We start from the raw sequence: 24,840 nt of genomic DNA, 5'->3' as shown, positions 1-24,840 counted from the left end.
CATAAGAAAGAATCTTATTGGCTCATCGTTTTATTGATTTTCCGCGCGATATATTTTTTATTTACAACATAGAATATGACCGAATTTATTGATGTATTTTATTGAGTAAAATTTAAATGATCTAAAATCTAAGATATTCAGCGTTTTTTTTTTCGGCTTTTCATTCCTTAAAAATATAAATCGGTTCCAAATTATCGTGACGTCACGGGCACACGTGACATGGCTAACGGAGTTTCGGAACATCCCCTCCCCCTCTTTCTGGACTTCAGTTCGCGGCAAGTTCTCTTGGGGTTAAGAGGTGAGTACCATAACTACTTCTTTCGTGAATCCTTTTCATATAATTTTGAATGCACTTTCAATTTATTCTCTGAAGTGTAGGATACTTCGCAAATACATTTTTTTCAACTTCATTCAGTAATCGCAATAAGAGTGGCATATATTTAGAGAGACAATGTTTATTACGCCGACTGTGTTCACATTCAAACTTTTATTAACTTACGTGTGAAATGTGCCTCGAAGTTAATGTTAGTGTCGGAGTAGTTTTTTAAAAGAACGGTAGTGATGGGGAAATATCCTCACCGGTTAAAACCGTCCCGTTGATCTCTTTATCTTGTGATCTAAGAAATTAAATTTTTCGAAATTTTGTGAAAAGTATATCGGCAATGGACTAAATCCCGTACTTAGCTTTTTGCCAGTGCGAATATTCGATCATTCAACTCGTTTCACTCTTGACTGAGTACGTAATAATTGTTTCCTAGTGTAATAAGTGTATATTGTGAAAATTGCATTCCATTATGAAGTGCCGGCTTTTGAAATGAGTAAGTAACGTGTGAGTAGTTTTATCTTTACATTTATCGAGGTTTTTAGAACATCAAATATATCGATTTGATTGCAGCAATTATGATCCGTACGGCACTCTGATAAGTTACTTCTAGTACTTCAGCAGGTTAGTTACTATTTTGACGGATGTCTAAATGATGAATTTCATCGCAGTGACTGTAGGTATAAGGTATTAACATTAGACGTGGAACAGTGTTTTTTATCCAGCCACGCTGCTTCGTTGTTGATTTTGGGAGAACATTGAATTTCAAAATAAAGTTTCTATCCGCGATTTCTTTAGTTGTTAGCCATTAGGATCCCTTATTCATCCTTTAAAATTTTTACCATAATTGGTACGTGAATGGTGAGTTATTCCACATAATTAAAGTTTTAACGAGACATTTTAAAAAGTCCTTGATATTTGAACCTAGGAAATTGCAATTAACTTATTTCGTTAATACACGCACCTGCTACTCCGAAACCGCTCCGCAATAATTGGTCATATAGTTTTGATGATGAGGAAAAGTAATAGAATATTGGAGTAATAGATAGAAATAGAAAGTGATAGATAATTGGATTTACAGCACTCCACTTGGCAATTTATTTTTTCCACTTACTTTGTGGTCGTTAGAATTATAAATTGTTGTAGCCTTTAATATCAACATAATCTTTAAGTTATGCTCCATGTAAAGTGTATATTTTTATTGCGTGAATATTGCCAGCCTTTAACGCGAAATTTTTCTTTTCAGGTCCTCGATGGAATTAGGGGTTGCGGTTTGGTTCCGTGAAACGGCTGGGGTTGAATGGGGCATTCCGATGAGGTTTAAAGGAAGAGGAAGACTGAATAAATATGGTGAGTCAACATCAATCACTTCATTTGAATATTCCCATACACAGATCTCCTGCTTGTCTTTGTATCTATTAGTAGCTAAATAAGAACTGAATCCTGTGCGGTGTTCAAAAATTAACTTATTCTGTGATAATTTTTTTGGCGATATTTCATCATTTCCTATTATATAGCGTTTTATGCTACGAATTCTAGCTTTCTACTGGTATACTAGACTTTGTTCCTAATTCTTGATTCTTCATAGCTGGGCCCTGTAAAGTATCACACCTACTTGTTTTTTAAAAATGAATTGTGGATCGTTCACATATCATTGTTCAGCATTGTTAATTAACTTCATTCAAAATTCTAAGCATGGATTGCCAATCCACAATACTGCTTCATCAAATTATTCAAGGAAGAAAAAGACTAAAGGAATTTGGCGAGAAACTGGTCGACCTCTTCCAATGTTTGTTTCCCTAGCTTAATGCTATTCTTTTTCTACACACTAATATATGATTATCGATACCCATTTACATTGATTTCGTCCCTAGTCGCACTCCTATACACGTCTCATTCAGATATTCAATCCATCTCTTTTTTATTATTCATCAGTGAAAAGTTCTCCGGTTTGTCACTTACTGTATACATTATACGCTAATTAATTTGAAGAGGTTTTCGTAGCGAGCCTCTACTTTCCTTGCGCACGATGTTTGCATATTCCTTGACCGCGTTTCTCTGGCCTCCCTGCCTTTATGTCAAATTTCGTTCCTTATTCTCCTTATCCTAGATTCGAGACTTTTTGCGTGGTCCATTCAGATGATTTTCCTTCTCCCAAGAACTTCTTCATCTGCTTCTGCCCACTGCTTAAGTTTTTCCGACACTCATCTTCTGATTTCTCGGTCACATCCGATGCTACTTTGGTCTACTCTGCGTCTTGAAATTACACTAGATACCGAGTTTTCTTAATTTTCTGCTTGCCAAATGCTTTTCACCTCTTTCTTCAGGTTTCATTTTTTTACTTTGAGTGAAATAGCATTGTCGCTGATGAGAGCCTTAGAGTAACTTTTACCGTCAATTTTCTAGTTCTTCAATTGTTTTATTTTCGCTATCGTATCATCCTTGAATCGTTTTTATTTCTTATAATCGCTTCGTCTGGGCTGTTCTACTGATTGTTTCTCTCTTGTTTCTACACCTGGTTATTCTGCCTCCGTAATGTATAAGCTGGTCAACCTATTCCAATGTTTGTTTCCCTGGTTGTATGCTATTCTTGACTCCATGTTTTTTAGTACACTGTAATATGTTATGTTGATAATGTTTCTGACTCTCTTCCTCTGATTTCTCGGTCATATCCGATGTTATTTTTTCTCTTCTACCTCCTGAAATTACACTTGATACCGATTTTCTTAACTTTCTGCTTACCAAATTCTTTTCGAAGATTTCTTAAGTTTTTATTTTATTATTTTAGATGACGTAACATCTCTATTGAGGTATAGTTTTGGTCGTTTTAAGTCTTAGGGTACCTTTTACCGTCCATTTTATAGTCGCTGATTCGTTTTATCTTTGTAGAATTTAATCAACTTTAATCAAAATGTTTACAAACATTCGGAGATGCAGTAGTTATGGGTTTTCTTTATACCTTAACCATTACGTACCTTTCATCATACATTTGGTGGCTTTTTAATTGGCGCTTTTGATAAGCATTATACCTATTCCAACATTAATGTTTAGCGATCCTTCGTGTATTAGTCTGTAGCTTACATTGCACAAGTCTCCCACTTCGGGAAACTGTACTTCGCCGATTCGTAGCTATGACATAAAGGGATAGTTGTGATGGTCGACCCTAGCCTTCTACGTCACAGTATTTTAGCCTTTTAATTGATATTACGGCGCCTGTAGTGAGAAAAGTATTGATCTTTTTATAATGCTCTCGGATATTTCGTGAAAAACGCTTTCTATCATTTCTTCAGTTAGAGTGTAGCGAAGTTCAACCTAATAATACTTTACAGCCCCACCAAAAAAGTGATAGCGATAATCACTAGGCCAATGAAAAAACTTTCGAGGCGATGCCGCTGCGTCAATTTTCGTGTGGCCCTAACGTTTCCCGACCAATGATTGTCGCCTTTTCCAGTAAATCAGATGACGTAGGAATTTTTATTCATATATATTTATTGGTATTCGTTTCAGGGGGGAATGGTAGTTGGAGGTTGTAGGAGTAGGTTGTTGAGTGTTTTTTTCTCCGAATTACGGTTTGACAAGTACGAATTATTTTAAGGCCGATGTCTCTGTTAAGACTGTTCTTCTCCTCATTTTTTACTTCAATGGCTTCTCTGATGAGTCTTTACTTAAAACCTTTCACGTAGGCGACAATTTCTGTTCCTTTAAGGTCGATTGCGTGGCCCAGCGCTGCGTGTTCGGAAGCCGTGGACTTAGTTGACTACCCCAGTTGAATTGCTCTCTCGTGTTCTAACTGATCGGCCAATGTAGTTCTTCCCACATATTTGACATAGGATCCGGTAGACCCTTTCGACTTGTAGTGGAGAATGTTCTTGAGGGTTTGAAGAGATTTTTTATCTGCAGGTGAGGAGAGAAGATTGTCCTCATCTGACATGTTCTTAGAACATTTCCAAAACTGTCCGTCGTCCCCTTTATGTGCAGCAGACTTTCTTTCGATTGCTGAGGTTATTTGTTGAGGAGTTCGCTGCTTCTGCGGTGTCTCCTTTTGGCCTCATCATTCTTTTTCATGACCTTATTCAGTGCTCGTGAGATAATTCTTTCGTCGAATTCATTTCCCCAGTTTCTAGTTTCCGCCTTTCTCGGCAAAGTTGTTTCGGTCGATTATTGTGTTGGGGCCCCATTTTACTGATAGAGCTGGGTCGGTGAAAAATCGGAATTGATGTCTGCAATTGGAATGCACTGAGGAAGGGCATTGGGAGCGTTTTTTTCTTTCGGGCTCCGTGGCGAATAATTTCCTCTCTTTAGATTTTCCTTTCGTTAGATAGTATTTGTACTCACCGTTTCTGTATAACTACTACTATATACTTTGCGTTGTAATTATAGATATATACTATATCTTCTGCTCTAGGATTATCAAAACTATTTCAACTAAGAAATCATCGTAGAAGAAGACAGAGAATACATCTAATCAACTACGAATACATCGTACGGAAGAATACATACAAAGAATACAATATTTATTGCGTGTTGTCGATACTAAGCGTAAGAATTTAATTCAATTTGAGAATTGACAGATATTAGTCCCATACACACGATGATACAACTATGGCCACTTTCCATGCTGATTTCCTCTCAGTGAACTGATGTAAATAAATTAAATGGATGTGCTTAAATACATATATTCATTACTTTGTAAAAATTAAAGTAAGTAAATTCATTACTTTGTTAAAATTTGCTCATTTAAAAAATCCATTATAAACTTTTTTTGGGTCAACACTATCTACTGCGTTGATGCTAAAAGTATGTATTTTACAAAATTAAAAAAAAGTATATTTATTACGTATTCGAATCTGATTCTCCATACACCAGAAGACAATTCTTTGAACGACTCCAACACATCAGATTTACTATTTGGGGAAGTATCCAAATACCTTTCTGACATAATAGTCAATAATCGTCAGTAATATACAGCTTCCCCTCAAATGATTTTTTTCCATTGGCCAACTGAGATCAGCATACCGAAATTATAATTAATGTTTTTTCATTTGACAAGATTTCTTCAATTGGAGCTCTCCTCATCTTTTTTCGCAATGCATGGAGTGCAACATATCTCCATAGTGTCCGTAAACCCATTTCTTCCCAACGTTGCGTGAACGCAACGCAAACTTTGCGATTTATTTTCTTCGTATTTGTTATAGGTAAGTAGTTAATATTTTTAACATAGGTAGTTCAATGCTTTCTAAAATGTTATGAATTTTTTCACGGAAGAAATTTAATAACTTTTTTTTTACAATGACCTTTTCATTTATATGTAAGTCGTTATTTTAGGTTATCTTTTACGTTTACATATTATGTTAAACCTGAGGAACTCGATGATTATATCTCTCTGCAAATACAATGATGCATTTGTATTCTAGGCAATTGCAACAATTTGGGTGAATTTGACGTAGTGGTTTTCAAATTATTTAAGAAAAAACAAGTGTTGCGTTCACGCAACGTTGGGAGGACCCCGGTAATCTAGGGAAACGGCGCGCCGCAGCGGTAGTCGTGTAGAGCGTTTCTTTTTGGACTGAAAAATGAAAAGCATATCAAGAATATGTTACCTTTTTATGGTGAACTTTAATTTCAGGCAATTGTACAGTATTTTAGTCCTAAATATACATCTACATAAGTGTTGAAGGGTCTTTACTAGGATGTTTGGCAGGTGGTGAGTTTTCACCGAGTTGTGACTGTTTGATATTTTTAATTTCACGTATCGAGCAAGATTAAATCAGGGTTTACTTGTGCTATGGTGGAAATTTACTGTGACCTAAACAAAGGATGCATAAAAACTTTGCTATAGAGTTGTCCAGAAAATATAATGATTTCTGTAGGCGTCTGCAATTTCAAGATATACTGACATCCTAAGGTAAGAACGATCTGCTTACCACAGTTGACAAGTATGCAAAAATCAAGTGCGTATGTGAGGGTTAGCAAATAGATCGTAAATTCGTATTTACGTGTTGTTGTTGACTAGGATCCAAAGGGAAGGTAGTGGGAGGGTAAAAAGCATAGTTAGGCTGGGCGGGGATATCCCGGCACCAATGGGTCTCCGTGCACAGCGGGGGTTGGCGAGTGAGCAAAATGAATGGAGAGATAAGAGGGATCACATTGTCGCAGTATTTTCTGAGAAATTCATGCCCACTGGCCGCTGACGATAATGAGCTGGTAAGGCTCCAAATGAGGGTGCAGGTCATTTCGAAAGAAATTTTTTGAGAACTATGAGTGACTATGAATGCACAGGGGTTCCAAGAAAAATATTTCTTGGTATATTGACTCAGGTAAAGGGCTATCTGGGTATTACGGTATATAGAAGGGGCGATATTCCGTTCCATCTGCTTTTACTATATCTGTGGTTGTCTGTTGAACAATCGTTCCCTCCAAATAATCTGAACTCACATTTGCAGCCTAAGCTGTTCACTATCGCCAGTGATATTAGTGCGTGAAATACTCAGAAAATATTCCAATAGCGTGGTATTTCTTCCGTTCTGATGATTAGTGGTTATTAAACCTTAGCAAAAAATATTACTGGAGTAAGGACGCGTTCCTAATGTGCGTCAAACGATGTCCCGGAAGCGTTTTGTTGAACCTAAAATGTTCTTACGCCTGACTGGTAACAGAAGTTTGGACGAGGGGGATAAGTTTTTTAAGATACGTCCATACTTTGCGAGCTCAGCCAAATATTTCTACGGTTTGATGCAATTTCTCATAAATTATCTTTTGACGAGAATATGATGCCATATTTTGGCGAAAGTGAAGGAGCAATTACTCATTATCAATAGCAGATACTTTGTTATCTCCGCGATATAAAAATTCCTATTATTTGACCGGTTTCTTTATATTTTCTGTACTTTATAATGGTGTAATAGCCGAAACCGGTCAAAAAGTATACATTTTTATAAATACTTTGTGGAAGTCACGAAGTGTCTGTTATTGATAATATGGACCTTTTACCACGTACAAGCTTCAAGTTTCGATTTAAGCAACTACACTTTTAGTCACTAAACTTGCCATAATATAGGACATAACGGAATAAATAGTTTGCGAAATACAGTAAGGAAAGACAAGAAGGGCCACAATATTGTTCGTGACGAAAAAATTCACGACGCTTGTAGCAGCCAGATGTTTAGTGATTACCAAAATTGCAATATTCATTTACATACTGGTTGGTCCTCTAAATTTCATGAACAATACCAAGTTTAATCAATATTTTGGGTTAATTATATATTTGGGTTACAAAAAAAGTTCCGAAAAAAAGCAAAACGGCTCATTTGACCCGGGGAACTCCCAAGATTGCGTATACGCAACGTTTCACCAACCGCAAACTAAAAACAATAAAAATATAAAAATCGATAATTTGCCTTATTTGAGTCTGTTTTATTGCCATTTCATCAAAATATTTGGAATTTTTAAGTTATTAACATGCTTGGGATTTAATGGGTTAAGTTGACAGCATAAGCCAATGTCTTTAATTAAGACATATCTTTCCTGTATTGTTGTCCCAGTCTCTGTGCCGCAGTGCTTCAGCATTAGGATTTATTTCTCCTGTACTGGTAGTGATATGGTAGACTTGTGGATTCTTATGCTCTATCACATATTCCACAGTTACAACCTCCATCTGATAATCACGACGATATCTTTGGATACAGCTTCCAAATCGCCGTTAATAGTATAACCATCATTACGGAAGATTAGGCATCCTTATTAGAAGATTAGGCACCTTTAGCGGATAGCATTGCTAACTGACAGAGAGTTAGTAGTTGCTTATGGGGCATACACGACATCGGATATGAGCGATATAAGAGGACTGTTTGGATACGTTGGTGCTGCCAGCAGCCTTAATAACTTCATTGTTAACATTCAGACCCTCCGTGACCTTCCGTATGGTACCGATAGCAATCGAATTCGAACTTCTTACAATTAATTTGCTCAAGAGCATTGCATTTACCTACGCTCCCTTTGCCCATTTTTTACCATTTTTATTCGCTGCGATGGGCCACAGAGCCACAAATTCACGGTTCTGTACTCCACTGGATTGCTATCGGTCACTCTCAGATAACATATTATTCATTAGTTCTTCAATTGTAACCACTTAATTACTATTATCAATGGGCATGGTCAAAGGTGCGTAATTATCAGTTAGAATAGATGAATACACGCCTATAATTTAAGACATGACACAATATACGAAACATTGGTGTCAATATCTTTTAGCCGATGAACAAGATCCATTACTTACGACAGATAATCGGCCATCGAGCGGGATACTTCCAATTTGCAGTGTCTCGGATATCGCCATCTGCCTCAATAGTTGTCCTCAATACAAACCCGCGTCAAAGAGATCGCGTTTCGTAATTTGGCGAAGAACACAGGTTCTAACATTGTGCAAACGGTTGTACGAGCTAGTCTTTATCTCCATATATCGGCAACTCATTACCGTCGGTATAGGTTTTCCGTTCCTCTGCTTTCTATAAGTTCTTGTTCTAGAGATAATTCTTTGCTAGAAATTTCCAGTCCTTGTAATGTCTTGCACACTTTTCATTTCTGGAGTACTCGCCAAGGAAAATTTGTTCGAGCACATTATTTCTATTTCACTCTTTCAATCGCATATCCCACAGACAGTAAAATTCTCCAGACACAAAATGATGATACTTATGAAAATCAATTTATAGCTTCACTATAGTTATGTTGACTGGAACCTGTTGGGATTATAAATGTCATTCGTTAGCCGTATGCCTTGTTACCAAGGATATTTTTTTAATTTCCCATTTGCTTACCCTTTCTTCTGATAACCGTAAGTGCGGTAGCCTAGTTGTACCTGAAGGTAGCAAATTAAAACGGTGTGACTATGTGAAGGGAGAAGCTATTGAACTGAACATTTTCAATGGCCTTTTTGGTACCTTTCTATATATATCAATTCTCTCTTGCGTATTCTTTAGCTGACCTAAAACGGTATTAATCTTTTATTTCACCCACAGATCCCATTATTTCACATGAATGGTAACTTATAAATACGCCTAATTTATGGTAAATCTCCTGATTGATTTCATCAATGGCATGGTCATTGGGTCGCGCCAAAGATCTCTCTCTCTGAGGGAGGAATTTTCAGAGCACCATCACTAGGAGAGAGAAAACACGTAATCACATCACAACAGTGCTGCTGACTGCAGAGAAATTCAATGAAAACTATTCAAGAACAACTACTCCGGAGCAGATTAGGGGACGGACTGAATGACCTGGACACACGAGAGAAAACACAACCACGTAGTGCTGCCGAATTAGAAGACGAAGTAGTTTCTTGGCTACAGTTTACCACGCAACAAATCAGAACCTCCTTTCTATTTTCTCTGAATTTATTTAAGATATAAATTAATAGATACCGAGTAATACGATAGTGACTCTCTAGCTCCATAATGATGCATAGTGAGTGTGAAGCAAACTACGGCTTTACAATCTTCCATTTTCCGTTATCAAGTCTACATCACCTCGTTTTGCCTACGGGTTGTTAGGATTAAATGGATTTCTCGGTGGCCTTTATAATGCATTATTCCATTGTCCCAAAAGCTTTATTACGTCACATGCAGAATAAGAAATTCATCAATAATATTACCTTTTGCAAGTACTCATCCAGTGTAGCCTCATATTAGTTATGGTTGCCATGGAGATTTTACTCGCGGCCTGATTGGTTGTAGAAATTTACCATCTGATGAGTAGTAACAACTTCTGACTAATTAGTTTCTTTGTAGATCTCATTAGTTGGACTTAAATTTGTGAAGCTTAATAGATTTGATTAATATGAATCCGCTCATTGATTGGGTTCACTGCTATCACCGGCTCGTTAGCTTAAACTCACCCTTCATATGCTTGTTATCTCCACCATGTACTCACATAGGTTGCAATTAGTAACCTAAACTTCATCGTCACATAGTATCATATTATGATGCATTTCACCATCAATTGGTCATCCTTATTCTTTCACTTATATGATACAAAATTTTTCCGAAACTGCAGCCAAAGATCTCTTTAGTTTGTAAAGTTGAGTATGATTTATGAATCCGGAATCACACCATCATTTTTCCATCCCCTATATTCACAGGTCAACCGATAGGCTTTCAGGGACCAAAATAGTCATCGCTCACTGAATCATCGTTTCTTATGAATCTCGCGGTCATTTCCACCGTCCCTTTTTCCATCGCTTATTACGTCACTTTCCGTACCTATAACTCTCAATCAATTAAGATCAAAGATTGGCATTAAAATCTCTGTAAGCGGCCGAGCGTTCTGATTGGCTGATAATTGAGCCAATGAACCCTTTAATTCTGTCGACGAATAATTCTGTGTGTCTCATCCTAAAAAGGCTTGCTTGCCTCCATGAAAACAAATCGTGAGCAAACGTTCGCAGTTGGCGTGTTTCCCAACTCAAAACTGGTGCAACCCTCGACACAGGTGACTCAAAGATAATTAACACTGAATTATTAAAAACGGCCGAATTTAATATAACGAAAACGTTCGCATAATGAGTAGATTTGGCTCCGGTGAGTAGGTTTGTTTCACGTGCATTTGTTTCTATGACTTTTTTGGAGGGTTCGTATCCGAAAAATTATATCTATTTTTTGTACAATAATCATTCTTAACATCATTATAATAGACACAGGTAACTCAAAAAAATTAACACCGAATTATTAAAAACGGCCGAATTTAATAAAATAATGGCCATCTACATTAATGCATTTATTTTTAAGCAGATTCATTGACTGCTTGTGAGATGAAATAAACTGAGTTTGTATCTTCGTGTCATTTTGGCTTATTCTGTCCAGTATCAGCTTGGATAAATTCCTACTCGTATTAACTACAATTCTCACTAAATAACCAGAGACACTTATACTTAAAATCATTATAATGACATTAAAGGAGTAACGAAATAAATGTAATTCGATTGATTACACTGGGGAACAATTTTTAACTTATTTTTTGTCGACTTCCATTTTTGAGCTATTTTAGGTTAGAATAGACGTGCTGATTTCTAAACTATAGTTTGTTTCCTTCTGACAGTTTTTCATTATTTCTTGTGAAAGTATGACAACACTCAGCTTGATTGAGCGTCGGTTACAGGAGGCATCATTTCTCTACCATTGGATGACATTGCGACCTCATGCGACTGTTGCCGGCTGACTGACGTCATATGAGGCCAGCGATAGGTGTAAAGTTGTGTAGTTATTTAGGTGATATTATATATCAGACGCAGGCACACAGTCCGAAGTTAGCTTAATACGCGGGTGGCAATCACAGATATTTTACCGTTAAATCAAACGCATCGATAAACCATACCTTTTAAACATTATTCAAGTATTCTTCCGATTGGCGTAGGTTTCCATGGAGTACCTAAGAAGCATTCTGGGTTCTTCCCCTTACTTCAAGTACTACTCTTCAATTCACAATAAGGTCTAATCCCTTTCATTCTATCTACTTATTATTATATCCTTTTCCTTCCTCTCCATCGTATACCTAACATTGTACCATCTAACACTGTTTTCAACATACCCTCCCCAATAAATACTCGCTCCATCCATACCTTAAGTCTCCTCCGAATCTAATATAAAAGCTGCCTCTCCTCAACCACCATATCCTGCACTTCGTCGTTCCTCCTCCTCTCCGTCCACCTGTCACGGTTTCCGCCGCGACGTCCTTACCCAGCCGATCAGCTGACGGAATATTTTTAATTCCGGGGTATTTCCGCGATTTACAGATCGCGCACGAAAACAGGTTTCGGCGTTCAACTCCCCTCACCCCTCCCCTCCTCGCACTTCCCCCCTCCCCTCCCTCCCTGTATCTCCCCCGAGACATGCGACATTCGCGTACGAGCGGTCTCTTGCACTCAACTCTAACCACGGAATCAGCAGGTCCTCCCCGCCGTGTCTCCCGATTCGCCCGTCTAGGGTTCTTATTCGGGCCGAGTTTCTTTTCTTCCGTAAGATATACTCCGCCATATGGCAGTGGAGAGGGTTTTCTTCCTCTCACAAGTATGTGGTACCAACAGCAGTATTTTCTTAGGAAAACGACTTGAGTCATATTTTATTTATTTTTTTAGTCTTATAAAGTGTTGTAAGTTAATGTTGTCGGAGAGTGTGACCCATATGTGTGTGATGAGCTAGAGAAACCTGCATGAATGAAGGCAAAATTTTGAATGGTGCACAGTTTTGTTAATCTCAGAATGACTGTGAATTATCATTAAATCTTCTTGGTAGTTAACCTTGTGTCTGCTCAAATCCATCTTGCCAAAAGAGACTGTGATGTACTTTCACATCCTATGCACCTGGCGCTCTATAGAAAAAGAAAACTATCTTTCAACCTTTTGGGGAACCACACCCATTGGTGGTGCGTTCACCGGGGACGAGTAATGCCTGGCGAACAGACCGTTCAAGTTTGTCACTCGCGTTTCCAACAGCGTAGGAATGCGTCGAACACTTCTTCTTCTCCAGTATTCGCCTCACCCACATCTCGAATGCCTCCGATCTTCTCTCGTCCTCCTTCCTAAGTGTCCTCGTTTCCCCACCGTAAAGAACTACGCTACAGATCAGACTTTTCAGCAACCTTTTCCTTAAACTCTTACATAACCTTCCTCTGAGAATGTCCTGTCCGTACATGAACGCCTTCTTTCCTAATGCAATTCCCTTCCTGATGTCTTACTACTGTGTCCGTTTTCCTCTAATATTCTACCTAAATAGATGAATTGCTCCACCTGTTCAAGTTTTTCCCCACCCACCTTTATCTTTAGTCTCACATTCCCTGCTCTAGATGCATTACAAAACAGCATACTCTTGGTCATCAGTTTATTAATGTGCTTTTTAATAGATTACCTATAAATTACGTTTAAATATTGCTAAAAATTAGTTTCATCTTTGGTTTCTGACAGTTATTATGAAATGTAACTATATCAAAAATTGTGGGATCAGATTGGTACTCCTGTTCTAGATTCTGGCGTTCATTGCAATTTCTTTTCGTTTTAGAATGTTGGCAGTTTTTTAGTTTTTATTTGCATCCTTATGAACTTAAACATTTGCTATTTTGAATGTCCTTATTACATACGGAAAAAGTCCACTGCATAACGCTTGAGAAATGCACTGAATGCGAATCTGTTGAAGATCAAAGTGACGCTAATGACGAATGTATTTAAATTGAAGATGATGGCTCGTATCATTTAATACAACTGTACGTAATCTATGTATGATTCAATTCATTGCTCATTTTTTTATTACTGAAGAATTTAATCCCCTGGTGGCTTATTTAAACAGGCCATACGCCAAAGATCGGATGGTAAAACATGAAAGTTAACTGCGAGATGAATAAGCCTTTGGTGACTTCTTCTTGCGTTTCATCTACTAGATATTCATTTACTCTCACTCAGATTCACATAGAAATCAATTATCAAAATAGATTTAAATCATTTTTTGTGTAGAACACTAGAAAGAACATTTATTCCCAATATAAAAAAAACAGTTATTTTAAAGTCACTCCAAACACACAATTTTTCTCAATCCCTTCTTGTTCACTCTCCTCTCCTCGTCAATATCCTCCGTTGCCAACGCTCTCGATGATTACTCCGCAAGGCTCTCGATGGATCCGCCGTTATAATATTATAAAAATTGCGAAAAACATTAATAATATTAAATAACATAAATTGAGTTAATATCATTAGCCACCTACCAAAAATTTGCCCTGAATCCCTTCACGGAGGGATTTCGATTTAATCTATCCTTCTGCCTTATTATTGAGAAAATGTTTTATATACACACGGCTTCCGGAAACACAGCTCGCGCTCTTTTTTTACGATGTCCTTCAATCTGTCGAATCGAAAAGACATGATTACACTTTATTCTTATATTTTAAGAAAGCATTTGACATGGTACCTCACAATTAACTCATATACAATTGACAGTCATGCGGATTAGATGAAACAGTGGTAAACTGGATACGCGACTTTCTGAGTAATCGTAAGTAACAAGTAGTTCAATACGGAATTAGCTCTGATGTAGTTGAAGTGACATAAGGTGCCCCACAAGGAAGCGTAATGGGCCCCGTTTTGTTCATTAGGCATATACATAAATGACATATGCCCTAGAATTAGCAGTAAAATACGCTTATTTGCTAACGACGCCGTCATCTATCGCGAAATTAGTGATCACTCTGACAATAAAATACTGTAATCGAATTTAAACAACGTTCATTAGTGAAGCCAAGAGTAGGAACTCGAACTTAATTTGAGCAAATTCGTGTCGGTGCATTTTTTTGCAGAGTTCGTCCAACTATAAGCATGCTAATGCTGTGGATGGTATTAACATAAAGGCTACAGAGGAAGTGAAGATGGCTACGTCGCCACGTTATCCACGTCCATCTTCACTTGGCAATTGCCATCCATCCCACCATATTAGTAATCACTCTGGCTTTTTAAATCCATTAAAGAATTTAAACAACGTCCATGTGTGGAGCCAAGAGTGGGGACTCGAACTTAATCTGATCAAATGCTCGACGGTGAATTTTTTGCTCGGGTCGCCCTTCTAACGCCATGTATTTACGGTGGATGTTTTTAACATTATGGCGACAGATTGACACGTACGAGTTAATGTATCGTGAATGAATGATTTTTGTGGATCGGAACGGAACACGTATGAATGCATGAATCTAATTAGAACAGGTTCTATTTTCTGTGCATCCATTCGCATAAGGTGTGTGGTTACACGGTGCATTTGTCGTTTACTCTCGCGTTCATACATTTATTCTCGTACGTGTTAATGTACCGTGTAAACAGGCCTTAAGAAATACTTTTGTCAGAGCCCTGAAGAAGCTGGGATTCGTCAAGCGTTTAGTGGGTGGATTTTCGGATGAGAAAGTAAAAGAGAGGTGCTATTTCGCACTCGCCAGGCCACACCTTGAATATGCAGCGAGCGTATGCGATCCGGTGCAGAAAGACTTAATTCGTGAAATTAATAAAATACAAAGGAAAGCTGCACGATTCGTTATAAACCCGCTTCGGGCGTACAGAAAGTGTTACACATATGTTAAACGAATTAGGTTTGGAACCGCTGTTGATTTGGAGGCTGCGCGTTAGACTTGGAATGCTTGAGCAATTGACAATGGATATATTTCGAAGCGAAAACGGAGAACATCATATCAGAGCCCCACCACATTTATAGGTCTGACAGAAACGATAAGTTGAGAGAGATATTTTACCGAACGGATAGGTATGGGTATTAGTTTTTCCCCCGTGGACAATAAAGGACTTTACTAAATGCTGGGCGTAATTTCGTTGTAGAATATCATATTTATTTGTCACCGGCAGGTGACCTAATACCCCCTGCCACATGCCTATTGAGGCGGCTTGCTGGTTAGTGTGTAGATGTAGATTTAGGTGATCAAAAATATTTTTTTATAATTTCAAATATGTTGTGGATTATTTCTTTAAAAGGGTAACGCACCGTCTAAATAACTCCCGGATAACGAGTGACGATTAATTAATGATAAAATGCGTTTGTGTATACATTTTTACGAATGCGCTCATTAATATATTAGGTGCTTACGAGTTAATACTTTTCTTTACGATGACAAGAACGCATGTAATCTTCCTTTTTCATTTCGTTAGAATTTTTCACCTGCCCTCTTGTCGAGAGTCAGAAATATTGAAACTTTTATTTTGCGGTGTCCGTAGTAGATGATATTAGTTGAAAGAATTTCACAACACAGAGGATAATAATGGTTGCCGAAGAGAAGAGAGTTGAGTGAAATAACGTCATATGTAATGCACTGAGAACAATGATAGGAAAACTACATAGTGGTAGTGATTCTGTTTGATTAAAATTAGCCCTTCAATCATTATTTGTCTGTAGAAAACTGAAATATTAGTTTGTGCCGGTTTTTATGGAAAAAAAGAAAAGGGGCTCCTTAGTTTAAAGCTGATACAATAATATAAATCTCTATCATTCGAATGATTTCATTGGGAATCGGGAAGTACTAATAATTGCCCATTAAAATACTGGAATGTTTGTTGGAACATTGCCACATGGCAAAATTGATCAGAGTTCTTTGTATACCGCCAATGAATAATTTCATATTAACTTTATATGTCCGTGAGCGATAAATCTTGCGAAGAAAGGAAGTTAGGACCCAAGGAACGCAGTAAATTACATGATCATTGATAGTTTCATTTGAAATCACGAACCAAACTCATCTTCCATTACTATTATATTTCGTAAAAATTTATGGAAGCTAGCTTACATGCTTGTGATAAGCCATCCCTGACAAACACCTTTTCCGTTTGCTGGCTGGATAAGTGCTTCTTTTTTTAAGTATACCGGGACTAGCCACGGTGGTAACTTTACGCGTGTCACCCACATCGCACAAATTGTGCTAAAACCCACTGAGAAAAAAATCATTCGGGAGGATCTGGGTTAGAATCCTGGTGAATGATTTTTTTCTACATTGATTTTTCGCATAATGCTGACTGGATATTATGCTGAGTTAGCATTTGACATACGGAACGTCTCACTCTCGTTGGCACTAATGTAACTAAACTTTCAAAGGGCATCGGAGAAAATGTCACATGAAGCATAAATAGGCAAAGAAGCTGAGTAAGTGTAGGTCTCTCGCGTACAGAAACTAGTACGTGATTCGATTTAATGAATGAGGCTAATCATTTATGACATGAGTTACAGGATAATACCGTGCTTTTTATTATATTTTATTCATATACTTCACCACTGTGTTGAAAAGTTTGAAAAAATATAATATATTTATTTAATTTTTAGCATTTCATACTTTCGAGTTTATAATTTTTTCGCAAATGGAGTTTTCACGCATATCTTTTACGTGTCCGTACTCGATACTAAAGCCTTTATATAGGTGAAAAGTAAGAGAACCTAATATTATTATCATATTATTCTCAAAGTTCCTGTCATTATAAATTGATAGACCCTTCACTTTCCCCTTCACTTGTAGTCTCAACAGAGCCATATTTTTCGGACGTTAATGTAAAATAATGCTTCGTTGGTTTACTACTCCGACTTCCTTAATTCCTGAAAGGATTTTATTTCCTTATTTTCTTCAACATTCAAGCAAAATATACCCTTTTCGTCTGTCAACTATATATTTACTCTGTATCATACAAGCATATTCTAACGAATATTACATCTTTGGGGGTATCCATTAACCCTTTCGACACAGTGGTGTTGTTTCCTTATCATGACTGTTGGACTGAGCCCCAAGGGTCCCTTCCGTCTCCTCTGTACGGACCATTTTTGCAGGACATTGATTAAGAAGGGTCTTAGGGACAATCACACTCTCTCAGCGCCAACCTTTTTCGACTTCTCTGCATTATCTCGGATTCAAAGTACAGCTGCTCTTCCTCCTTTCCGGGTTGATAGCCCTAGCAGCGGAATTGGTTCCGGGTCAACTCATGATTAGTTTTTGTGAATTAGCTACATGGATAATTGTTGTTTGCCCGTATGTTGCAGACTACGAATGTAATTTATCGTTTTTTTTCCGTGCATTGTCAACTTTTGAACGGAGCTGTATCGTCCTAATTTACGGATTTAAAGCATCAACAATTTATATGTTAATGTTTTCATTGAAATCGAGATACAAGTTAATATATACGGTAAATTTTCATTTAAAAATTGTAAACTGTCCATAAAAGACAAAGAATTTAATTATTAGTTTATATTTTTTGAGAAAGGAACAAATGCTTATTTAAAAAACTGACTGAATAATCCGTATTCCATACCACAAAAAGGGGTAATAGGAGACGAACTGTCCGGGTACCTGCTCCCGGATTTCGAGGGTATGTCCCGCTTTGTTGGGTCCAGATAAGACTTCGCGTAACTGCGACCGGCATAAAAGGGCAACGAAACGGATATTTGCGGCATTCGGAAAATAAATGACCAAAACTTGCAGCTTTCGTTTTTCGTGTCAAAAACCGTCCAGACGAATATTGACTTTGTTAGTAGTCAAGTGTCATGGTTTTAAGTTATTGATTTTTCATTTTACCAATAGGATAACCCGTGAAATATAGAAATAAGGTTCACTTGACTGCCTCCTTTGTTTCCAGTATCAATTTCAACGATTTATGTGAAGAGAGAATGAAAATTTTATGTAAATATTGACTCTGATTATTGATTAAAAATGAGCTTCCGTATTAAAAACCTTGTTCAACTTGTAATATACTAACATCGTGTGGTCAATAACTTCAATTTTTTGAGCTAGATATTTAAATTTTGCTGTCTGCCTATTTTTTAAAACAAAAAAGTGGATACGGTGTAATATTTCCCAAAATGTTTGTTTGCTATGTATTTCTTTGGTACTGCTTATTCTACGAATTCTCTAGTGTTGCTCTAATAATAATTGAAGTTATATATTTCTAATTTAGTTTACATACTTATACAAATCTTTTACTGCCCGTCCCGTTGTTTAACAGTCAATGAAGAAAAATGTGAATTTCTAGAGAATTTTCTGGATGTCCTTCTCTTTAAATAAACAGCCATTGTTTAAGCATCCATTTTCACGATTTTTAAAGACAGACGGGTATAATAGTTTCAGACATTCCACCTCAATTACAAAAAAGCTTGTCCCGTAGGGTCTCAGATTTTGATGAATTCATGGTTGACAGTTTATAGATGAAGCTGTAGGTCATACTAGTATGATATAGACTACCAGTCTATCAGTACACGTCCATAGACTGGTATTAAAAGTAATCGGAAATGCGTACGGGAGAAAAAGTAAACGTTCACATATTTAAAAAAAATATCATTCAGGGGTTGATTTAAATTTAATTCTTGTAATTCTAATGCAATGAATGAGCCTACATTCTAAAAAGTAAATGCGTGGGCAAATTCTGAGATGGATTATTTTAGAGAAGTTGATTTACAATGTTTTAAACATTTAAATATAATAATAATAGGGAAGTGCACTTTATAAATATTTTACTCAGAGTGACTTCCGAAAGGACTTAGCTGTAAAATGAGCAATAAATAATGGCTCTAAGACAATCTGATAGTCAAATTGTGGGATTTATATGATAAATGGCAAATGTTTTGGAAAAAAATCGATAACGTATTAAAACCACATATGAAAAAATGATCTCAGGGTATTTAGTTTGAGGTTGATGTAGACCCATACAGGTATAAAAATCTGAGTCTCTTAGGGACAAACGTTTGTTGAATTAAGGTGGAGTGACCCATGTTTAATAGTCTAACCCCCGAATTTAATTTAATTTTTTGCTCTCTTCTAGGTGCAAGCCATCCCTGGACGTGAGGGGAAGAATGAAAGGTGGAGCAGGAAGAATAAAGAAGAAGAGAAGAAGACGATGGCCTCGCGGGACATCCAATGCTAATTTCTTTTATGTTATTCGGAGAGATTTGACTAGAATATTAATCCACATTTTTGCTTTTTAAATTTCAGAATGAATATTGAAGAATTAGAACACCATTCATCGACTTGAGTTGAAGGCTGGTAAGAGTGCAGTTTTCCTCGGACGCTGTGAATTGCCGTATATTTTCATCAGGTTTACATCAGGTAATCTTGAACGTGAAATGGTAAATAGGGCCGACCTGAAACACACAACTGGAGTTATGAGAGGCTCCTGGTGGAAAGTGAATTCACCCTCGATTATCAAAGCACGAGCTCTAGGTAACATAAGTACACGAAAGGTAACGGCTCGAAGGAGCAGGTTCAAAAAGGTTTCGAAACAGCGCTGAAACAAAGGTACCAGAAAGTGCACTTTAAAGTTATTTACTACGAATGAGACCGGTCCCAGAAGACAAAGAATGCATTCTTAGGCAGGAAATCCATGTGGGTATTTTTGTGTGTGTAGATTTTTAAGGTATTTGGGTGGGTTTTGTACTAACACCATTTATTGCAGGAGTGAAGAATGAAGAAAGGAGATGTAGCTGAGGCCCCGAAGATTGAAGACATCGCAGGGGGCCTCGAAGAATGAAGAGGGAAGATAATGTGCGTGTGTATCGGGAATGAGTGGAATTTGATAACCCCTCGCCTGAACTGTGTGTACTTTTTTGTATTTAATTGTAACATGTCTGTAACTCTTGCCTTCCAGCTATGAAGATTGAAGACATCAAATTGAGCTCGAAGAACGGCAAGAATCCGATTGCGTGTGTTTTTTTAACTATCGTGTGATTTCGTGTGATATTTTTCTGCGTGTGATTTTTTATATTTGCGTGTGGTGCGAGTATTTTCCGTTGCGTCGCGTTAGGGCTTGCATGTTAGTGTAATTTATTTATTTGTTTGTTTGTGCATGCACTAATCTTACCTCTTCACAGATTCAAGCCATCGCTGGACTTCAAGGAAGGAAGACTTCACGAAGAAGAGGAGATTGAAGACGCAAGTATTCACAGAAGAAAGAAGAGGAGCATCGCAAGAAGACGTGTGCGATATTTGCGGCTTAGTTTTGGGCCCTTCTGGCCAAATGAGTAAAAATTTGCGTAAGGCTAGGCGTTTCTTCCGTGCGTTAGTTTTAGTTTTTTGTGCCGTGGTTTTGCATTACGGATTCCATTGCGTCATGCAGGAATGGGGCTGTGGCTAGGTAGGGAATTTATGATTTCCTATCGATGCCATTGCGTCGTTCTTGTGTGCTGCTTTGGAGTGGTGCAAATCCTCGGAAGGGTTATTTATTTGTGTATGCACTAACCCGCTCTCTCCCTAGGTCCGCAAGCCATCGCTGGATATGAAGAGAAGAATGAAGATTCATCGGAAGAAGAGAAGACAGAAGAGGATGGCATCGCGGTACCAGAAGAAGACGGCATCTTAGCTTTGGGCCCTTATGGCCAATGAACATAAATTTGCGTAAGGCTAGGCGTTTATTTCCGTGCATTAGTTTTAGTTTTTTGTGCCGTGGTTTTGCATTACGAATTCCATTGCGTCATGCAGGAATGTGGCTATGGCTAGGTAGGAAATTTCCTATCGGTGCCATTGTCACGTTCTTGAGTGCTGCTTTGGAGTGGTGCAAATCCTGGGAAGGGTTATTTATTTGTGTATGCACTAACCCGCTCTCTCCCTAGGTCCGCAAGACATCGCTGGACATGCTGAGAAAAGGAGAAAGAAGACACATGGAAGAAGATGGGATGGTGCACCTTACCGAGCCGGCTTCTTGCGGCTCTACACGCGTTGCAGCAGATAAGGAGCGGTATGATTTCATAATAGTCATTCAAATTTGGTTCATTTTTCCCATATAAATTTTTAAATTAACGAGTTGCTTGATAATTTTCAATGTTGCATTCATTAACGGAACTCAATTGTGCTTACACTAAACTTCTAATTTGACCATAATGCCATTAAAGTTAACAAATGAACTTAATATCCTCCTCAACTTAGTCACAGACTACTGTTTGAAAATTGTACTTGGTACTTAGTAACTCTAAGTGATATAATTTCATTGACCTATACTAACTTTGAATTGAATTGAAAAGTTATGAAAAAATATTGCAATTTTTCCTATTTAAACAAATATATAGTCATATTTGATTGGAATAGTTTTATAATAATAAGTATTACTAATTAATTGAATATTATTTTCATTTCCCCTGCATTACGGGAAATTTTAATTTTCACTCGAAGTTTTTAAATCCAATTAAAAGGTGAGCCTATTCCCTCTGTAACGTCCATGCGCCTTAAAAAATTTTGTTCATTGGTTCGGCCATGAAGCCGATTTTCGAGGACATTGCTTTTTCTCTTAATGAGTGTTCGTTTTTTTACATTTGCAGAGTTCCTTGGATGGTATTGTGTGAGTTGACTACTCGAGGCCTCGATTAAAGCACGTGCAAAGAGATCGGAAGAATACAGTTCGTTTCCGCAGGCAGACGGTAAGATTTCATTCATTCCTTTTCCTAGTTTTGAGTTCAGTTCAGAACCATTATTTAGTGATCACGTAGGTGCACTATAATTTTTACATTCAGGAACCCTGATGTTGAAAGTAATGATTGCGTGAGAAAATAAATAAATATTTTCACATTTCCTACGCGAAAAGATTTAATTCAACCGCACCCGCGCTTTAATTTTAATAATGATTTCGCGCTTTTTTGTAACACTCACAAAACTTAAATCCCGCACTGAATCTCACGGCATTGATTGGTTGACGACGACGATAGCGTTTGTTTTCATATATTTCGATTTGAAACTTCATTTCTAACAAATTAAAGAATTCGAATGAAGAATAGTTATGGGGATTTTCTTGAATCTATCATAAGGATTTACTTTGCTGTTTAATTTTCTCATTGTAATGTGGTGGTCGAGGTTTCCATATTGGCTTTGCTTTTGGTAACTCAGCGTCCGTCAATCGCGCTCAAGTAATAACTTCCTCGGAGACCCTACCTGAGGGAAACATGAGATTCCGGTCATATTTTCTACCTTTCTGAACTTTTCCGCGAATTATATATTCCCAGTATAAGTGACATATTAAAAAAAAAGTCGCAACAATAATGTTACATTGATACTATTTTTTGTTTTTTATTTTGGGTACTTATTTTCCGTTGACGCTTTTTTTCTTGCTATCAAATATTTATTACGCCAATGGTGTCGGAAAAATCAACATATATTTTCATTTTTTTCGGCTGTTTTGTTTCTGAAGTTAATACTTAGACCTAGAGGTCTTTGCGTGATCTTGAGAATTAACTTATATTATTTCTTTCGTATCATAAGACTTAATTATTAAATTACATCCTACAAGAAATTATTAAAAATACAACCTCCTGGATAGGTGTGGTGTCCTTAATATGGATGCCATATTTGTAACTTCTGTTATCGTCTTTCTAAATAATGTCATCGTATTGATTTTTATAATGTAATTATTGTTTTCCATTTCATAAAATTTTACATACATTTTTACTATCAATTTTTAGTAATACCCATGAAGTCTTAGTAAGTCGTAAAAAATTATATCAAAAACACACTCAGCTCACTAATGATTTCCGGGAAAATTTTTAATATTACCCAATCATATCTTTTATAATTTTTAAAGAATAATGAAAATACATTGAAATATTGCCCATTAGATAAGCGTCAAATAATTTGGAATTACCTACACTTGCATTTTTTAATTTTAAAATTTTCCAGACACTTAAAAAGTTAATATTCTCGAAACGTCTTCCTCGAAATGATATTCCTGAGCTGAGTTAACTTTTTAGGTCTCCTTTGTTGGATTATGAGAATTTTTTTGTTATATTACCACAGGTCTAGCTTGTGGACAACGGCAGCGATTGCTTTTGGAGACTACTGTTCAGGACCATGAAATGGATACCTGAAGGTTACTGCGCCGACAACTAGAGAATTGAGGATATTATCGTGAAGAAAGGAAGAATGAAGATAGGAAGAAAGGAGACACCAAGCCTGAAGATGGTCGTTTTTTTGCATTTTTTGTTGCAATTATTGTACAGGGTGTTTGTATATTTTTTATTGATGCATGTATTTTATTCCAGCTATAGTTAGGATTTGCGGCAGGAGAGCAGGGATGTTATATTGCGTCTTAGCGTCGATTAGAAAAAAATTAGATTAGGCAGGTCTTCGTGTATCGTGGCCACGATTCCGTATTTAGGCGTTTAATTAATTCAGGCGTAATAAGTAGTATTTAGGTAGGCAGGGCTGTATGAATGGATGAATGTGATTTGATGAATGAGTGAATGGAATGTTATTTTATGAATGAGAGAGTGGAATGTGATTTGATGAATGAGTGAATGGAATGTGAAATGATGAATGAGTGATTGGAATGTGATTTGATGAATGAGTGATTGGAATGTGATTTTATGAATGAGTGTGTGCTTGTAGTGGTAGTACTAATGGTAGTGTTAGTAGCAATACTGACACTAACTGTCCTTTCCTTTCACTAAAAATCCCTCCCCACCCTCCCTCCCCCTCAAAATCCAAACTGCTCCCTCTACGTGGGGAGGGGGATAAACAGAGGAAAGTCTATACCAATGAATTGTTGATTTTAATGAATCTTTTATGATATCTCCTGCTTGAATTATAGCGTTGGACTTTCCTCTGGCTAAAGCAGTATGGTATCCTAGTGCAATTTCAAATTCTGTATATGTGCTTTGTATTAATAGGTTTGAAGTGATATAATGTTGCCTAGTTTTTGTCTCGTGTAATTTTGTACTCTTTATAATGTTTTCATATTTCGTTATTCTTATTCTTTTGGTCGAAATATGTTTCATGGTGACATTACTGATTTATTTTTCATTCACTTTTTTATTATCATAGCTGATTTTGCCCACTAATTTTTGGTATTGTTTTTTTTATTTTCTCATTACTATGATATGGTGAATAAGTATTGCTGTGTTTTTTTAAGGAATTAAAGTAATTTAAAATGTATTTACTGTCTTTATTCATTTTCTCTGCTCTTGATAATGTTGTGTTGTGTGATGGTATATTCTTTAAAATTAAAATTTACTAATTCCCATTTAAGCATATTTGTAAAATACATTTTTGTT

Source organism: Ischnura elegans, chromosome 11, assembly GCF_921293095.1.
Source record: "Ischnura elegans chromosome 11, ioIscEleg1.1, whole genome shotgun sequence".
NCBI lineage: Eukaryota > Metazoa > Arthropoda > Insecta > Odonata > Coenagrionidae > Ischnura > Ischnura elegans.
The sequence above is the reverse complement of the archived record's forward strand: the minus strand, read 5'-3'. Positions refer to the sequence as shown.